Genomic DNA, 17,522 nt, shown 5'->3' with positions numbered 1-17,522 from the left:
TCTCCCAAATCTCATTGTCCTGGCCATCCCCAGAACTCCAGTTTCATGTATCAGCTGCTCACTTGGCATCTCCTCTTGGATGTTGTAATATGTATCTCAAACATAACATGGCCAAAATCAAACTCCTGTTAGCCAATTCCAAATAAGTGATCTCACGGACTTCCCCATCTCAGTCAGTGGTACCCTCATCCACTCAATTGCTCAAATATATAAATGTCTCAGCATTCTTGATTATTCCATTGTTCAGCAAGTACTGTCATTTTATGTCTAAAATACACCCCCAGTCAGAACAATTCCCTCCAAGATGACCAGCCTCAATTTTATTTTCATGTACAGTTCAGAGATCAGTTCAGAGATTATAGAAATTCTATGGGTTTGGATAATTCTTGGAGTAAGGGTAAAAGTTGGGAAATAAATGTTAGTTCCTGTAGCCATTTAGAATTGCATTTAATTACTTGTAACAGCCAACAACAGTGCTTCAACAATTTAGGGGTTCATTCTCTTGTGGGATAAAAATCTAAAAGTAGGCTCTTCTGAAACCATTAACGTCCCAGGTTTCCTCTGACTTTTTGCCTTGCCATTCTTTATGTATTTCACCTTTGAGGGTGCCTTGTGATTACAAGACGGCTGCTGCAACTCTAGCCATCTTGTTCACTTTTCAGGAATAAATTAGGGGAAGAGGGGTGGAAAAAAAGGCACTTCTAGTTGAGTAAGCTTCTTTGAAATCTCTTTAAAGATTTCAGAAGCCTTACCTTGTGACTTTTACTTTGCTACTCTAACTGCAAGGGAGCTCACCACCACCTTGAATAAAAACATGTTTGTGCTACGAAAGAAGGTAAGAAGTGTGGATATTGGGTAAACTGATAGCAGTCCCTGTCACAGTTTCTTTCCCTCCTCTTTCCACAAAGCATGTCTTTTCTTCCATTTAATATCTAAAATCAACTCTCCAGGAGAAATATTTTAAAACAAAACACATTGCTTTAAAATTTAAAAAATCGCTTGTTGGTCTTTTAATTCCATTTGTTTGCTCACTAATATTATATCATAAAATGTTAACTCTGAGGGAACGATAAAAATGGCCATAATAATGTAAGCTTTTCAAAGTGTGGTGAAGATCAGTGCCAGTTCCTGGACTATTCATCGCTGTTTTTTGTCAATTAAATATAAAAATTACGTGCTTTTTATAGCAATTTTGTAGAAATTAGATTGATTAATTATATGCCTGATCCTTTAATAATTTTGAAAAATGTGCTTATAATTTGTTTTTCTTTTTTTTCACTTCTTTAGTCATTTACTTTTATTGTTTTTTCCATATTATTTATTTATGACATATAGGATATTTTAAAATAAATAGAAATAAATATAATGACAGATAGTCTCTCCTTTCAGTTTTTAGACAAGAAAAGTAAAGTTTATAGGGCTGAGAGATAATCCTAGAATTACTATTCAATAATCATAAAACACATTTTACCATACTATCATCACTACTTAATAACAATGTTAAGCTATAAACTGAAAATTTTAACCAGTAACCTCAATATCTAAACATTGCATCTTGGTAGCTTGTCAAATTTTCATCACACTGGAATTCTTTATTTACTAATTCAATTGTAGTGGAAAGGTGTAACCTAATGGCTGCTGGGAGCCCTGGGTCCTAGAATTGATATTCCAGGGTGGGGATAGAAAGATTTGAGCTAGGTAATTTTGGTCTAAAATTTTTGCACAAAAATTACACTAATCTATCAAAAATATGCAGTTTAGTTGTTCCAGAATAATATCAAGCTATGAGGAAAAAGGTTTACTGTTATTAACTATCTTCTTACATTTCCACTGAAGTCAATTGATTAATGTGGACATAGCAAGTCTTCAAAAAGTACAGAGTAGTAACTGGAACCAATCTTCAAGGGATTTATAACATGATTATAAGTCAAGAACAGTTTTACTGTCTTAGGTTTAAAATCTGATGCTCTAGGAAGAGGAAATCCAATTATTAAACATTCTCTACTCTGTCTAATTTGCTTTAAATTATTTTATAAACCCAGCCATAGTTTTTAATTCTTCTGTTTCTCCTCTTCTAGTGCTTCCAAATTGGTAGCATGTTGGGATTAGACACATTATTTATAACAAAAATGTCTGCTTGAGCTTGGGATTGTTTATTAGCTCTGAAGCTAATACACAGCCATGACAACCCCTTCTACCTACCTGCTTTTTAATTTGTTGCACAATGTCTGTTTACTTGTCAACAGAAGCTCTAGCACCCTTGACAAGTCTAAGAAATATGTTTCACAGAAATTATAAAAGAAGAATCAGGCAACCCAGTCATGCTCTGAGCAATCTGCTCAGAAAAACACAGAAGCCAGAGAACAGCAAGTAGGAAGCCAGACTAGACTAAGAGAAAGAGTATGAAGATTAAAAGATGAATGGTACAGAGACACAGATACCACCCACTCATTACTTAACATGCTTAGAATCATAGTAGACCCTCAATATATGTCTGTTCAAGGAATTATAATTTAAAAAGTCAAGGACAGAACTTAGGCATGGGTGGTGGACAAGATAGACCCTAAGAGAAAGTATTGAATAATTTTATTTACTGCACTACAAATTCACTGAGATCAAAGACAATATCAGTTCATTTTTACATCCACTGTACCTACCACACATTATCATCAATGTATGGAATGAATGATTAAATGATCTATGGTAGCTCCAATAAAAGTAGATACAGAGAAACACTAAAGTCACGATAAGATTGAGGTGGATTTATAAACAAAATGGAAGTGAAGACAAGGATGTAATTTCAACATAGGAGAGCATAAGAAGAAATGGAGAGTGAGGATACCAGGAACAGGTAGAGGCAGAGATGAGGAGAGGTAAATGTAGAAGGGTCTGCGTGTATGTGTGTATGTGTGTTTACAGGTGTTAATGGAAACAATGAGGGTAGAGGAAAGATTGAAAACGTAAGTGGGATGGGGTAACTGAAAGAGTAAGGACCACAAATTTACAGAACTATATCCTTCCTGTTTCCTTCTCAAATTAGAACAAAGAGAATAGTAATTAAAAAACATAGTAAAACAGCTTGAAAATGAATTATCCAATACTATATGCAGATATGATTAAGATGCAAAGCTTCCAATTTAATTGATTACTTGATGTTCAAACAGATAATTTTGTAATAAGAAAAGGGAGTGAGATGTTATACCTAAAGAAAGATACTTATGTGTAATAAGTTAAACCAACCAATAATCAAGTCCTTCTGAATTTTCCAACCAAACTCCTTGAAATCAGGGACAACAATTGCAATCAGTTTATAGGAATACATTTTATACAAGCATGTTTTTAAGCATGTCATTAAACTCAATCATACTCAACTAAGTTTTCTGTCCTATCTTTCTTAATGAGCCAAGGAAGAGTGGCTGGATCAGGCATTTTTATCTGATGGAATCTTTTAAGGATGGAGGTAGGTATACTTCTAAATGTTGTACTTCAGTTATAAATATGCGGTTCTCAGTGTCAATCAAGGCTGGTCAGAGTTCCTCATTTTGTCTCACCTCAAGTGTTCTTTGAATATTTATTACTACTTGATAAAGGTCTACTGTGTCCTTTTACTCATCTACCTTAGGGATATCAAATGTCACCAAGACAGGCATGAGTCCCAGCAGATCAGATCTACCAACACCTAGGACATATTGCTGATGTCCACAATCTAAGATAACTCTAAGCAAACATCTCACTTACAGTACAACCTGCCCAGATGACATTTTTCTAACCAATGACTCCTTTTTATTTTCTATTACCAATAATTCTTCCACATTTCTTTCTCAAATCCCTGACAACTTCAATCCATATTCAATCTCATTTTCCCAATTATGATGTCTTCCCAAGACACGGACCAAAATAACTCTGTAGAAATTTCTGAGTCCCCCCCTTTAAGATAGCCTTGTCTATGAGACTCTTACAGTGTTCCAGCACAAGAAAATGGCCACCCGTGTTTTTTCTCTTCCACCGCTACTAGTACTAACACTGGTACCAGCTACTACTACTGCTGTCTTTCCACCACCTACTATGACTACTTCTACTGCTATTACTTTTACTGCCACCACTATAGCCACCTACTACTACTACTGCCTCTGTCACTGATGCTACTGATTCATGAAACCTCTATTGTGAGCCAGTTGTGGTGCTAAGCTCTTTACTCAGGACAACCTTGTAAAACAGACATTTTATTCATTCATATTTTATAGATGATGTTATCAAAACTAAAACGAGGTTATGTAATCTGCTATTAAATGTCAGGATGTGGATTTAAAACCAGACTTCCTTAGCTCCAAATCTTGGATCATTTCTATTCTACCAAGAACAGAATAACTATATTTACCTAGGAAATCACCAAGAAACCAAGATTCCTTAATTTGGAATCTGGGAAAGCTTAAGTGTACATGCTGGGATTGACTTGGCTAGTTGGAAGGCAAGAAGAAGTGACTTTTTTGGTATAGGACATTTTGTCCTTTCTCACACTCTAGTTTACTTGTGGGTTATTTAGAATGAGAAGCTCAGTTTGGGGACTAGGTGTTAGGTACATACTGCTCTCTAAGTAGATGTCAAGAGATGGAAAAGTTCAATGAAGTTCACTAAGCCTCATTGTAATCCATGGAGAATTATCTCAGGTTTAACAAAGATAAGGGTCTACTAAAGTTCCAAAGGGCATTAATTCATGAAAGGAGATTATCCACTTTATGCCTGCTTGCTTTAATTATATCAAAATTGAAGCATTTGAAGTTCATTGTGTTCACTATTATGTATGAATCTGTGAAGCCCCACATTATAAAGAATAACTTCATTTATGGTCTGAGGTCAAGAAGATGGGAAGAAAGAGTTAGGTTGGAACCCCATATTTTCAACTTTAGCCAACATAGTCTTTCTGGTTAAAAAGAAAAAGAAAAGAAACAGCAAAATTAGAAGGTGCACAGTGAAAGACTTTAAAAGATATTCCTTTCTGACTCAAAAATTAAATCAAATGAAATGAACACTTACTGGTGTAGGAAAATACTACACATAGCAGATATTTAATAAATATTTGGTAAATAGTTTTACATTGGCAAATATATTTAAGCTCTTGCAGCAAATGACATTTTTAGACCACTCATATACTATCATCTGATTTTTAGAATACAGTTTACAACTTTAAAATTAACCGTGTGGTAATTTTTTAAAAGCTTTTGGAATAATTTAGTGAATGCAAATATTTTTGCCATTACACTCTAGGAACTGATTGCTTAGAAACATGAATTAGGTTTTTAAAAATCTATGTAAATTGTTATCATACAACACAGATAAACAATATTTGCAAGCAGTAGAAATCACTTTTTAAAAGAAGAGATTTCACTGAAATTTGGCTTTTTAAACCTTTATGAAAAATCTTTATTTGAATCTCAGAGGATCTACCACTATATAATGCAATAAAAAAGGAATACAAAAAATACGCAGGAAAAATGTTAAACATGTAAACAAATGCATGAATTAATGCACAATTTCTTATATCCCCCACAGACCCCCAATAACCTTCAGTGTCAAGTTCCAGAAATGTTAATGTGAATGTGGTTACAAGTATTATTATTTCTGGGGGGTAAGATTATACCTTTATTGAAAATAAGGTCCTCCATATAACCTCCTGCTTACTTTCCCTGTATGAGGCCACTGCTTTTTAAATTGCTGTTCAGCTCCTGCTGTTGCTCCCACAGGTGATTCTGTAAAAAATACATCAAACTTTTAGAGAACTTGAGGGTTCCACATGTTAGGTGAAGTTGAGCTTGGAAAAGCTGCAACAGTATTGTGGAATTCATACTGGGTAGTGTCTGAGGCACAACCAGGGGGCCTGAATGGTGCCAGCTCACCATTTCCTAAGGGTGTTTCTTCCTAAAGCCTGAATATATTCCCTTCAGTTTACATTATTGTTTAAAATTCCACCAATTCGGGCATATACCCAGAGAAAGCCATAATTCAGAAAGACACATGCACCCCAATGTTCATTGCAGCACTATGTACAATAGCCAAGACATGGAAACAACCTAAATGCCCATTGACAGATGAATGGATAAAGAAGATGTGTTACATGTATACAATGGAATATTACTCAGCCATAAAAAGGAATGAAATTGGGTTATTTGTAGAGACGTGAATGGACCTAGAGACTGTCATACAGAGTGAAGTAAGTCAGAAAGAGAAAAACAAATATCATATAATAATGCATACATGTGGAATCTAGAAAAGTGGTACAGATGAACCAGTTTGCAGGGCAGAAATAGAGACACAGATGTAGAGAACAAATGTATGGACACCAAGGTGGGGCAAAAGTGGCCGGGGGGTGGTGGTGGGATGAAGTGGGAGATTGGGATTGACATGTATACACTAATATGTATAAAATAGATAACTAATAAGAACCTCTGGTATAAAAAATAAACTAAATTAAATTTTAAAAAAATAAAATAAAAAGGAAAAAAATTCCACCAATACATTTGAGTTATAAGTACAGATACTTCTGGGAAATGTATGGAGTGTTAGAGAAATGAGCTCAATCAGATTGGTTTTTTTGCTAGGAACTAAAGTGAGATCCCACTCTGGGACTAGGAGTTTGTACAGAAAGCAGGTGGAGTGACTAGGCAGGATTCCCTTCAGCAAGAAGCCCTGGCACAGCAGGATGGAATGTTCTAAGGCTCTGCAGAAAAAAAAGGTGCATGGGTACCTACAGGAAGTTTAAAAGGGCTTTATCCTGAGCCTGGGAAAGGAGTGACAGAAGCAGAAGTCCAGTTGTCAAGGTTTAGGGAAGAATAGGGATTAGAGGCAGTTAGGACATGAGTGATATCCAGGGAATTTGTAAAGAAAGAAAATAAATTGCAAAGCAACTGAAAAAGGTAGTGAAATTGAACTTTTCCCCCTTACTCCTAAATTACTCATTCCCGGCTCTCAGGAATTACACGTAATATATTAACAGTCTCACTATGTTTCAGTTTTTTTAATGGTAAAAAGAAAAAGCCCCTTGCTGAGGAGAATGGGAACCTAATCATTATTGTATGTGCATTTTAAATTCCAAAAAAACAAACTCCTTAGAGTTCCCATCAGAAAATGCCTCAGAATGGCAAATAATTTGTACTTCATGATCTACCCTTATTTTGAGATAAATCTGCAGTCTCTCATTATTGTTAATCAGATAGAATGTTTGTAGTTCTGGGAACACATAGGGAGGTCTCATGTCCTTGGGATCTGCTCAAAACCTCCAGCCCCTGCCCTCACTCCCACCCATACCCTCAGCCCAACTTGCGTTGGATTTCCTAGATTAGGTGATAGGAAAATAGTGTCTCATTTTTTAAGACAACAGACAACGGCTCATTTTTCAGCCTTTTATGACTCTCCCAGGACGATTTGGCTGTTCTCTCCATCACACCCCTATGTATCTTGTTTCTTCTCTTGTCATATCTGAAATATTTCTTTGTTCTTCCCTGTTTTCATATCTTTCTTCCCCTATTAGAGGGCAAATCTCTTAGAACAAATGATCGTATGTTTGTCTTTGCAATCTCAGGGCCCATCAAAGTAAATTCTTCCCCCCAAATGGGTGAATGAGTGAATGCCTGCATGGATCCTTCAGTGAATGAAACAGCAGCCTGGCAATTCCCCTTTGGGATGTAACCAATTCATCAGTTGGAGCGGCTTACATGCCAGGAATTACTCAGAACTATGGCTTTGGTTCCTGTGCTGGTTTCCTTTTCTCAGATATCAAGATAATTTTAAATACTCAGATGTGAAGATTGTAGGCAATCTAAGGGGAAAATTAAATCTTTTTATTTTTGTATTCCTGTGATGATTCAAGAAATTCTCCCTTCCATAATAAACATGAACTAGCAAAAAATAAAATAAGACCCTGTTCACTCTGGCTACCTGACTACATATATAGCTGGGAAACAAAGAAAGGGGAGGGATTCCAAGCCAGGATTGATGGTTAGAGATAAATAAAGATGATGTATTTCCAATAAAACAACTTACAAACCTGCTAGAGATATTAAACAAAGTAAAAATGAAAGCTTTCTTCTGGATTGCTATTGGCCACATCAGAGTCTCTAGATGATTTGAAACTTCCAATGAAAAGCAGCTCAAAATTTATGCAGTGTACTCCTTCTCTTCAGAACTGTTGTTTTGCAGAATTAAAGGAGAAATGTGACCTTGACTGCATTCCTGGAGGCCAAGCCTAATCTAATTTATTCCTAGTAGAGCTGAACAAGGAAGAGTTGGTGCAGTCTGCTGGCCAGGTCTACCACCAAAATACTTTCTTCAGAAAGTTTTGCCATCTGGAAAACGCATAATTCAGCTTCACTGGCATAAGTACATCATATGTAGGAAATAGAAGAACAAAGATATTAACTGAACAAGCTTCAAAATAAATACGGACTATTTGAAAAGGAATGCTAACCAGTTGCTGAAAAGTGAATAGGTCTAAATGGCTTTCATCTTGATGTTCTGGACCATCCATTTCAGTCTGTTTTTATTTTTGGAGTAGAATTTACTTATTTTTCAATGTAGGGAGTATAAAGAAAAAGAAGAGGTAAGTGTAGAACGTAAAAGAGCATATCCAGAGGAAGGGAGCCCTGAAATAAAGGAATTCTGGAATTGGAATATTTGATTTTTTTTTTTCCATGAAGAATTTTACTCATAAGAATTCTGTCACAAGCAATGGAAAAACAGTGATAATAAGCTCAATGATAGAGTTGAGAGTGAAACGCTTAACTTGTATGGTGTCGGAACAGCCAGCTTTAGCAGCACCAATGATATCCTGAAAAGTTGGTCACTGTCACATGTGGAACTAAAATTGTTGCCAGGTGACACCTCCGACCATTGGTTTTCATGTTCATTTTGCACAAGTCTTTTAGCCTGTCCATAAATGCACCAAATATCAGGCACACATTCCCCAATATATAAACACACTTCATCAGGCACAAGGACACTTCTCCCAGCTAATATTCATCATTATTATCACCATCATCATCGATAAGAATATTTATTTATTTATTGAGAACCATCAACATTTCATCATTTCTAAGATGAATGATTTTTTTTTCATAATTTAACATCTCTGGTGTCAGAATGTGTTTTTCAATCAATGTCTTATAATTGTTATCAGTCAGATGATTAATACGGCATAGTTGTTTTACCTGACATTTTTGGAAATATTAAGAAATGGTCAAAATATTTATAATGAGTGTCGTCAGCTTGAGCTAACACTCTGGGTACAATGATGAAATCTTTTAGGAAATGCTATATGATCCATGATCATGAAGACATTGAAAAGAATATCTTGTGGAAAAATACAAAAATCAATGAATTTAATTCTAAAATTAATTCAAAATGTTCTGAATACTTTAACCAAATTATTTTATTTGTATTGATCTTTTCATTTATGTAAAGAGTGATATATGATAAAAATAAGGAATTGGCTCACATAATTATTGAGGCCAAGACATTCCAAGATCTGCAGTCAGTAAGTTGAACATCCAGGAGAGTAGATATATATTTCTAATCTGAATTCTAGTTTGAAGATCTAAGAACCAGGGGAATTAATGATAAGTTTCAGTCTGAAAGCCAGCAGCAGTCTCAGTATCCAAGAAGGGCCAGTGGTTCAGTCTGAATCCTGGAAAGCTAGAAAACAGTGTTCCAGCTCAAACAGACAAGGGAATGGTTCCCTCTTATTCACAGGAGGGTCAGCCTTTTTGTTCTTTTCAGGCATTCAACTGATTGAAGGAGGCCCACCCACATTAGGGAGGGCAATCTACTTTACTCAGTCTACCAATTCAAATGTTAATCTCATCCCCAAACACCCTCACAAACATACCCAGAATAATGTTTGACAAATATCTGGGTAACCCATGGCTCAGTCAAGTTGATTTAGACATCACACGTCCTCCCCTTGTCAACTTGGCACCTATATGCATCTCCTTAAGCCATGCTTAATCTCCAAATAAAGGTAATAACAAGGTCTTAATTCCACTAATGTGATACAACTCTCTTGCGTACAACTGAAAGTGCATTAACTATCTTCCCAGAAGAGGAGCTAAAGTCCTTGAGTGATGTTTACTCTTCTCTTTGATGTCCTGAAACTTAAATACTGTGATGTAAAATTAATAGAACTTAAATACTATGATATTACAGATATACTGATATATATATTATATAAATATTATGAAATTTTATTATAACATATTTTATATAAAATACACAAACAAATGTGTTCATAAAATAAGGAGGAAATATTCATGAAAATTATAATCTTAATTTCTGCTACTGGTCACATAGCCATAGCTGGTATTTATAACTATCTCCTTCCACTACCCATTTTGTATTCTCTTTGCCTCAAAAAGCTCTTCAACTGGTTTTTATTCTTTGCTTGGTGGGGGCACCCAAACTTTCATTCTTGAAGGGTCCAGGCCATTAGTAGTCCTGCCTGAATTGGGTTGTTGTAGTTTTCCATTGACCTTAATCTCAGAGCATGGTGTTGCTAAGGGACACCCTAGGGGATCTCCTGTATCCAGACCTACTACTCCTCACCTCTACTGTAGTCATGCAGTTTCTTCAGAGTAGTCACAGTCAATCCCCCCAGACAGCACAGTAACTCCCTTCTTTGATTCAGAGGCATAAAGAGCCCAAAAAGTCAATGGTAGTTTTAACTTCCTGTTCAATGGCATGACTACTGTATCTTCTAGGGGAAGCATTCCTCCCTTTGGAAATAAGACCTCCGGGCCAGCAGAGCATAAAGTCTTGGAAACAGGAAGCAAAAACTTTGCTAGTGAATCACTAGGAAGTAGTGCCACTCCCATTTCCACTACTTAATTCCTAGACTCATGAATTCTAGCTAAGCAAGAAACAGCACCATATATTGAACACTGGTTGAGAGCATAGACAGCCTTCTGGAGAACCTTGTCTCAAACTTGCAAGTTATTGCCACCTAGCTGGTACTGTAACTGTCTTAAAAAGGCCACTCCACAATTCTATTGAGCCAGCTGTTTCAGAATGGTAGGGAACATGGTAAGACCAGTGAATTCTATGAACATGGACCCGTTGACACACTTCTTTTCCTGTGAAGTGTTCCTCGATCAGAAACAATATTGTATGGAATACCATGATGGTGGATAACCTTATACATGGTATTCCATGTAGGTCTATGGATGATAGTTTTGGCAAAATCATAGTGTGCAGGGAAAGCAAATCTATATCTAGAGTAACTATTCCAATAAGAACAAAACACGGTCTCTTCCATGATGAAAGCAGTCCAATGTAATCAATCTGCCACCAGGTAACTGGCTGATACGTGGCATGGTGCCATATCAGGGACTCAGTGTTTGTCTCTGCTGCGGGCAGATTGGGCACTCAGTGATGGCCGTAGCCAGGTTGACCTTGGTGAATGGAAGTCCTTGTTGCTGTGCCCGTGCATAAACTCTATCCCTGCCACCATAGCCACTTTGCTTATGAGCCCATTTGTTGATGACAAGTGTGACTGAGCAAAGAGACTGACTGGTACCCACAAAATGGGTCACCATCCCCCCCACTTGATTATTAAAATCCCCTTCTGTTGAGGTCACCCTTTGGTGAGTATTCACAGAGGACACAAATATCTTCACATTTTTTTTGCCCTATTCAGAGATGTCTATTCATATAATACCTCTTCCCCAAATTTCTTTCCAACCAATTTTTCAATCATTTTCTTTCCAAGTCCATGACCATTCAACCAAACTATTGGCCACAGCCCATGAATTGCTATATAACCACATGTCTGGCCATTTCTCCTTTCATGTAAAGTGAAAAACCAGGTGCGTTACTCAAAGTTCTACCCACTGGGAGAATTTCTTTTCACCACTGTCCTTCAGGGATATCCGACTAAGAGGCTGTAGTGCTGCAGCTATCCACTTTTGGGTGGTGCCAGCATATTGTTCAGAACCATATCTAAACCAGGCTCAAGACTCTCCTCCTCTGTCAGCTAATCATAGGAAACTCCCCAGTAGACCATAGGTGCAGTCTGGGAGAGAAAAGGCAGTATAGCAGGAGCTTGAACCATGAGTATTTGGGCTACATCTTCATGTGTCTTTGGGGTTTGCTTGGACCTGATCACACATATACCACTTTCATTTGATGGTGGAGTACTGCTGTTCATGTCCAGCTTTATGGTTTGCTGTGTCAGAAAACACCCAGTTCAGGATGGTCAGCTCAGGTTGCTTGGTTAACTTGGAGACCCATGGTTAAGCATTCAGCCTCTACTAAAGCCCAGTAGCAGGCCAAGGACTCATTCTCATAAGAGGAACAGTTATTTATAGAGGATGGCAGTTTTTTGCTCTAAAATCCTGAGGACCTGCACTGAAATTTATCTACAGGACCTGCCAAAGGCTCCAAACAGCATCCCTATTTGCCACCAATACTGCAGGCAGAATTGGGTCTGCTGGATCATATGGCCCAAGTGACAGAACAGCTTGCAACAACTGCCTGGACCTGTTGCAGAGCTTTCTCTTGTTCTAGGCCTCACCTAAAACTAGCAGCTTCACTCGGTAAATGGGCCAGAGTAACACACCCAAATGAGGAATATTTTGTCTCCAAAATCCAAAGAGGCTCACTAGGCATTGTGCCTTTTTTTGACTGTAGAAGGGGCTAGAGCAACAACTTATTGTCTACATGCCCACACCACTGGACCCCTGGAAGACCCTTGAAATTTGGTCAGATTATTTCTCAGCCAATGACATACCAATAAGTCTTACCAGTAAGTCTAAGGTAGTCATGCCTTCTTGCTCACTAGTTCCAATCAGAATATGTAATGGACCAGTGTGTGATCCTGTGGAAGGGAAAGGTGATCAAGATTCCTGGAAACTAAAGTACTACGTAGGGCTGGAGAGTTGATACTTTCCTGAGGTAGGGCAGGGAAAGTGTGCTGCTCATCTTGCCAGCTGCAAGGAAACTGATTTTGGTGCCTTTTGGACAAATATGGAGAAAAATCATTTGCTAGATCAACAGCTGCACACTAGGTACCAGTGAATGTGTTAATTTGCTCAAGCAATGAAATCACATCTGATACGGTAGCTGTAATTGAAATCATCACGTGGTTAAGCTTACAATAATCCACTGTCATTCTCTAACCTCCATCTGTCTTGTGTACAAGCCAAATAGACTAGTTGAATGGGGATGTGGTGGGAATCACTATCCCTGAGTCTTTCAGGTTCTCGATAGTGGTTCTAATCTCTGTAATCCCTTCAGCAATGCAGTATTGCTTTTGGTTTACGATTTTCCCAGGTAGAGGCAGTTCTAGTGGCTCCCACCTGGCCTTTCCCACCATGATAGCCACAGGTAAAGAATCAATGTGGGAATTCTGCTAGCTGTTGAGTATATATATTCCAGTTATGAATTCTGGAACTGGAAAACATCCACAGGATGGGTTCAGAGACCCACTGGGCCCACTGTGAGACAGACTTGAGCTAAAACTCGATTGATCACCTGACATCCATAAGTGCTTACTCTGACTGGTGGACCACAATGACATTTTGAGTCCTGGAATTAATGTCAGTTCAGAGCCAGTATCCAGTAGTCTCTGAAAGCCTTGATTATGTCCTTTCCTCATAGCAGTTACTCTGGTAAAAGGCCGCATGTCCTTTGGTGAAAAGCTGGGATAACAGTTAAGAGTATGAATTTTTGGTAGTGTACTGAGGTCCTTCCTCAAGGGGAGCTCACCACCTCCCCTGCTTTCAAAGGGTTCTGCGTTTATAAACCCACTTAAATCTGGGAATTGATTTAGGGACCATGACTTTCTTGGGACAGTTGCTCATCACTTTGGCCTACATAATAGTTTTCCAATAGTGTTTCTCACAGCTACTCAGAGAGCTTCTGAAGACGCAGATATCAGGGTCTCCTTACTAGAGATTCAGATTTGGTACATCTGCGATGAGGCCCAGGAACCTCAATTTTGAATATGTACTCCAGGCAGTGCTGAGGCTAAGCTTTTATAAACACTGGTTAAACAATTAACAAATAATTATTTGATGATTCAACACACAAACAGCACTTTGGAATCAGGTTTATGGTATTGAGAACCAACCAATTAGGTTTCCCCAGACGTGGAAGGCATTTACAATCCACCCTAACTTATAACACTGTAACTGTTGTTGAACCCAAGCTTGTGTGCCCAATGCACAGTGACACCAAAAAAGCCAAAATGTTGGAGTTTGGAGCACAGAAAGTGTATTGCAGTGGATGAGCAAGGATAACAGGTTGCTAGTGCTCAAATAACTAGAACTCCCCAATGGTTTTTGGGGGAGAGTTTTTAATGGTAAAATTTGGGGGGAGAGCTGCAGGGTGCGTAACCTTCAACTGACTGGTTGGTGGTGAGGTAACAGGTTGGTGTCCTAGAAATCTCAATCATCAGCCTTATGGTTCCAACCAGTCTGGACCCCACATGCTTGTGCTCAGCCTGAAGTTACCATCCTCTGCCCGGGTGGGGGCCTTAGTTCCTGTAGAAGAACTCAGAGGTATATTGTTATGTATGTCCCTTGAGGAGGAACCAGGACACTGATTTATCCCTGCACTATTGTTTCTTGACCACTCCTCCTTAGTTTCTGCATTCCCTCCCTTCCCTAATTAGTAACTGTTTGAATCTGCCCTTTGGAATTCAGGGAAGGTCTAGGAGACTGAAGCCTTTTTCCTACAAATGAGAAACATGGCACACTGAAAGGGTTTTGTACCCAGGAGGGCCCCAAAGTGTCCTGCTCAGTTTCATAATTGTTAAAATAACCAATATAAATATTTACTAAATATTTATAATAATAATTGGCACTATTAACTGCTGTCTAACTGCTTAATGTAAATTACCCATCAGCTTCCTTTCCTTCCTCATCCTCACCCCCAATCCAAACCCCAACACTAACCCTAACCCTAACGCTAATCCTAATCCCATCAAATCCTCCAAACCAACTTCCAGCATATACCCATCAAACTTATGAATCTTTTCTAAAACTCGCGCTTGGATATTTGCTTCTGGTTCTTCAAACTTCATTTTGAACACTTGGTCGCAATTGCCCTCTTAGAAAGCATTATATTCATGGTCAAACAACTAATGCATAGTTGAGCCAGAATTTGAACCCAAATCCATCAAAAGCCAGAGTGAATTGAATCAGTTCACCTGGATCTTGTTCTACTACAGTTATAAATCAACACTCTTTTTTTGCTATGGTAGGCAGAGAGCTTAATGTAGCCCTGTCTCCAGTTTTACTAAAGGTCTACGAGTGAATTCAGTAAAATAAATTCGACATAGTGGAGTTTGGGGGGAAACATTGTCAACCTTCTGAATCACTCTAATTATTCTCTTCCTCAAGAGATTACTGCCATGGCCACTGTCACCAGGGCCTGAAGGCAAAGGAAGCATCCTGGACCCAAATTGTCTTATGCAGCTAGAGGTAATGAAAAACCCGTGTTCACCTGAGCATTCCAGTTATCTATTGATGTAAAATAAATTACCCTAGAATATCATGGCTTAAAACAGAGTCAGTTTACTGTCTCTCACAGTGTCTGTGGGTCAAGAATTTGGACAGAGTTGGACCGGGTGGATTTGACTGAAGTCTTTCAAATCATTGCAGACAGATGAGATGGTGAGAAGAACTGTAGCAGAGTGTAGTCAGGAGCTCCCCAGGCATCTGTCTCTTCATGTGGCCTTTTGAATACACTAATTTGGGTTTCTTCATAGCATGGCAGCCTCAGGGCAGTTTGACTATTTATATGGTAGCTGACTTTCCTGGAAGTGAGTGTCCTAAGAGAGCCAGGCAGAAGCTAAATCTCCTTTTATGACCTGACCTCTGAAGTCACACAGCATCAATTCCACCACATCTATTAACTGAAACATGAACAAAGTACACTACTCCCTGGTGGTAAGAGTGTTGAAACTTCTAGAGACATAATTTAAAATCACCATGTTGAGCCACTGATAATGTCTCTTGGTTCTGAGCTTCTCTGAGTGTCCATGGCTGGGAAGTGGAAAAAGGCAAAAATACAGGTGTATGTGATATGCGTTAGCTTATATGTACACTATACATATGTATACATATATTATGTATACAAGTTACTTATATGTATATGGGCCAAAAAACAAATGTCATGGATTATAAGGGTATGAATATTTAAATCTAGACATTTATATGGATTTGTTGTTTCCCAAAGTATTTGAGAGTCTCTATGGGTAAGCATACACGTATTATGACTATATGGGTGTCTTGCTTGAGTAGTGAAACCACTCTACATTTCTATTTAAAGTCATTTTCCACATTGTTTTATTTAAATAGTTTGAAAATATTCCAAGAGGAAAAAGCCTGGTCCCTTAAAAATTGAAATCAGACCCTTGGTAGAGGTTACATTTTTAAATGGCAAAATAAATATAGAAAACCACTCGATGATTAGGCATTGCTTATGAAGGAGGGTGGGGTTGAGTGAATGAATTAAACCCATTGCCAGAAAATTCTTTCCTGATTAGAAATAAAATTTCACAGGTTTTTCATACAGATTCCGCCCTGTTTGTGCATAGCATCTGAGAAGACAAATGTACTTCTTCCAGATTAAATTAAGCTCTATATAATTGAAAGTTTACTGAGGTGGACTTGACAGGTTCAGGAAAACTTATGAAAGAAAGTTGAAGAAGATGTCTTTCTGTGACCAGTTGTGAGAACATTAAAGGTTGGAGTGAAGACTCCCACTAATGATTTTATTCCCAAACATCTCAGCGGAAGAGCTGCAAGTCAAGACAGAGAATGAGCTCAGTGGCCCCAGGTAGGGCTCAGGATGTATAGGGTTTCTTTTACTCCATATGGTTCCCAGAGTTGCTGGAAAGTTTACTGTCATTAAAGCATCTTCCAAGAAAGGTCTTCTGGGTCCTGTCTGGGGGTAGGATAGCTAACTACCCAAGCAGCAGTCACAGCTTGGCTTTATGGCAACTTTTCACTTAATCTCTAGCCAACTAGGCCCAATTTCTTACTTCTTTCAAACTAGAGCGCAAGTAAATCTTACAATCTGAGGTGCCATTCTCTACATCTCCATTGTAGAAATAAATAAGTGGATTTAAGCTCTTTTGTCATTGTTCTTCAAAGTAAGTGTCTTCATGACTTTACTACTTGGATTGATTTTGATTTCAGTAAGATTAAGAAAGGGATTGGTGCCACATTTGGCTGAGAAAATGTGCCCTAACTTGCCAAGATTGCAAATTTCATCATCCTTAGTTTGTTTCTTTCTTACTCTTCTGCCTTGTTACTAGCACTTGGACTCTTGAGAAAGCCTTCTCATTGAGTTTAAAATGCTTACAACTCTGTCAGAATTTGACTCAGTTCTTTTTTCCTCTTAATGCAGATCTTCTAGTCTCCTCAGTGTTCTGCATTTTATCATCTGAGTCCTCTCTTCATGATTTTAGCTTGTCTAGTACTGAGATATGTTGTACTCAGTGTTAAAACTTGTACTTAGAAATTCTAGCC

Source organism: Eschrichtius robustus, chromosome 9 (genome assembly GCF_028021215.1).
Source record: "Eschrichtius robustus isolate mEscRob2 chromosome 9, mEscRob2.pri, whole genome shotgun sequence".
In the NCBI taxonomy this organism is placed as follows: Eukaryota; Metazoa; Chordata; class Mammalia; order Artiodactyla; family Eschrichtiidae; genus Eschrichtius; species Eschrichtius robustus.
Note: the sequence above shows the minus strand (reverse complement) of the source record.